The sequence below is a fragment of the Megascapheus bottae genome, chromosome 5 (assembly GCF_031878675.1).
Source record: "Megascapheus bottae isolate mThoBot1 chromosome 5, mThoBot2.hap1, whole genome shotgun sequence".
Taxonomy (NCBI): domain Eukaryota; kingdom Metazoa; phylum Chordata; class Mammalia; order Rodentia; family Geomyidae; genus Megascapheus; species Megascapheus bottae.
The window spans coordinates 20,328,720-20,332,133 of record NC_143513.1 but is presented as its reverse complement, the minus strand read 5'-3'; the positions used below and the strand labels follow the sequence as shown (position 1 = coordinate 20,332,133).

General features: G+C 40.7%; 1 pseudogene; it reads right to left on the bottom strand.

Annotated features, from left to right (window-relative positions):
* Window positions 1–1,999: 1,999 nt before the first annotated feature.
* Window positions 2,000–3,017, bottom strand: LOC150063082 (transmembrane protein 126A-like; annotated as a pseudogene).
* Window positions 3,018–3,414: the final 397 nt, after the last annotated feature.

Below are 3,414 nucleotides of genomic sequence, written 5' to 3'. Positions count from 1 at the left end.
ATACCTCATTGTCACTTGATTTTCTTGTTCATGGCTGGTACTTTACCAGTTGATTCATGCTACATTTCCAGAACAGCTTTATGCTGGTTATTTTGGAGATGGAATATTGTAGACTTTCCAGGGTGGACTAGTTTTTAAACCTTGAACCACTGGGTCTCAATCTCCTGGCATCTAGAATTTATAGGAATGAACCACTAGCTTTCAGCTTTCTTTGCTTCTTTGAGGCATCTATCAGAACTTGTGATTATTTGTTTGCTTCTTTATTTTTTAAATTTTTTAATTCACTTTATTATGTGCGATGGAAGAAGAGACCACATTTGTTTTGTCGCTGATCTAGGATTTCTAGTGGTGAAATGACTTGTCCAAGATCCCATCAAATACCTTTGTTTAACAGATAAGGAAATGTATCAAAACAACATTCCATCTCAATACAGAATTTCAGCATAAACTAAACTACTCACAGCAAACACACACTTCTGTAATTGTGACTCCAGCCCCATGGAAAAGAGTCCATCCTGGGCATTGTCACTCACCAACTGGTTGTATTAATCTAGACGTAGGAAATTTTCATTAGCTGGGTGTTGAGCATTAACCTGCACCAGCTGTCCTGCAGATAGGAAGAAGGGACAAATAATACTTAACACTGAAAGGCATGTCAGAAGCAGTGTCCACTATCTACCTTGCATAGTATTAGGGATAACATACCAAGAATCAAAGATGACTGTAACCACTGACCCTCAGAAAGTACCTTGTTAGTCGATCCTCTATATTTCACATATATATCAGTTCTTCTAATCAATCACCTTGAGTTTTATTGACCCATTTTACAGATGGAGACACCAAAGAAGGACAAATTCTTGAATACTTTGTTGAAGATACTTAGAATGGAATAGAATAGGATATCTGCGTTCAGAGTCCCTAATAGCCACTACACTATGCTAATTGATGTCATTGTAAGACATCAATTTTTACCTCCAATAAACTACCCCCAAAATGCCAGAAGTAGAGCTGTGCCTCAAGTGGTAATACAGTACTACCCTTGAGCAAAAGAAGCTCTGGGACATCAGAAGCTCAGAGACAGTGCCCAGGCCCTGAGTTCAATTCCCAGAACCGTTAGTCAATTAAGCTAGGCACTGACAACTCAGGCATATTATCCTAGCTAGTCAGGGGGCTGAGAGCCTGAGGATCATGGTTTGAAGCCAGCCAGGGAAGAAAAATCTGTAAGACTCTTATCCCCTTTTAACCAGCAAAAAGCCAGAAGTGGAGCTGTGGAGCTCTAGCTCAATTATAAATGCTAGCCTTCAACAAAAAGCTAAGGGATAGTGCCAAGGACTGAGTTCAAGCCTCAGTACTGGCAAAAAAAGGAATATCCTAGTAATTCCTTATCTGGCCATAATCTTTTGCTTTTCTCTCTTCTCCCCAATCCACCTATTCCTCCATTCTTCTTCTATTTTTCTTCCTTTTCATCTCATTTTAAACTATCCCTCTCTTCACTGAGATACAGAGTTCAGTTCAACAAACTAGTCTTTTTTTGTTCTTTTCTTTCTAGTACCAGATCTTGAATTCAGGGATTCAAGCTCTCATTCCAGTTCATGGTTAGTACTCTACTGCTTGAACCATACCTCCAATCTTGCATTTTGCTGGTCAGTTGGAGAAGGGTCTTATGAACTTGTTGTCTAGGCTAGCTTTGAACCCACATCCTCTGATCTCAGCCTCCTGAGCAGCTAGAATTATAGATGTGAACCACCAGTACCTGGCTGCTTTTTTTTTTTTTGACTTGAACTCTGGAGCTCTGGGCCTACGCATTGTCCCTGATCTCTTCAGCTAAAGGCTACCACACTATCCCTTGAGCCACAGCACTACTTCTAGTTTTCTAGAGGTTAATTGGAGATAAGCATCTCACAGACTTTAGTGCCCCAGGCTGGCTTTGAACCGTGATCCTCAGATCTCAGCTTCTGGAGTAGCTAGGATTACAGGTGTGAGCCACTGCACCCAGCAACCTGGCTCTTTTTCAAATTTTTAAACATGTTTATAGAAGTATAACTAATATGCAAAGAACCACACACACTTACTATGTCCAATTTGAATTTTAATATATGCAAATACCCATGAGGTCATCAAGGTAATAGACATATCCAAGTTTCCTATGCCCTTTTGTCTTTGGTTCTGTTTCTTTTTTTTTTTCACCAATTTATTTTATTTGTTCTAAGTCATTTGTAGGCCAGGTTCAGGTAACTGAAGAGCCTTCATGAGTAGCTTATATTGTCTAGATCCAAGGTTGATGCAAATACAGTCTGAAGTAAAATGGGAAAGAACATCTTTCTAAAGATGGCTTAGAAATCCTGATCCAGGGCCGGGAGTTTGGCCTAGTGGTAGAGTGCTTGCCTGGCATGCACAAAGGCCCGGGTTCAATTACTCAGTACCACATACATAGAAAAAAGCCGAAAGTGGTACTGAGGCTCAAGTGGTAGAGTTCCAGCCTTGAGAAAGTCCAAGGACAGTGCTCAGGCCCTGAGCTCAAGCCTAGGACTGGCAAAAAGAAAAAAAAAGAAAAGAAAAGAAAAAAGAAATCCTGATCCAGGAAGTTAAGAAATTTGCTTTATCTGGTAGCACTGCAGATCCATACCTGGCTGGTAGACCACCATTCATAGAAATGGCCAAGAAAATAGGCGACAGACTACCCACAACTAAACCAATCAGTCCACCCTGCAACTCAGGTTCCACAACTCAGACCACCTGTACTCAAAGATAAACTGACAAAACCTTAAGCCAAATTAGCTGTCAAAAATGGGACCACTGCCGTTGGTAAGCCAGAGGCCCCTGGAGCCTTTGTCACATTCAAGACATGTTGAAAAAGACTGTTAGCTATTAGGCCACAGAAAGCAGCATTAAGTGCAACACAAGTTAATCCATGTTCAGACATTCCTATCTGTTTATGGATGTTGGTTAATTTTTCTGGTTATGATACCAAAAATTAAGTTTTCCTTGATAGTATCATCTGGTTTATGATTTTCCATCTTGAGTCTCCCAGCAGCTGGCTCCCCGTTTCCTCCTGGGCCACTCGTATCCCACTACAACCTCTGATCCTCTTGCCTGGGCACAGCCATCTTTAGCTGGCATGTGACTCTCCTTTAGTTCTATTTCTGTTGTGAGAACACTTAACAGAAGATGAACCGTTTGGGAAAAAATGTAAAGGATGCAGTACAGTATTATTAATTATAGGCACTATGCTATTAAATAGTTCTACATTGTACCACTGAACTTTTTTGCACCCTTGGATCAAACAGCTTCCCATATGCCGATCCCCAACCTCCTCGTAATCATTGCTCCACTTATGGCCTCTACAGTTTTGACTATTACACCACACACAAATGGAACAATGTACCATTTGTCCTTATGCATCTGGCTGTGTTT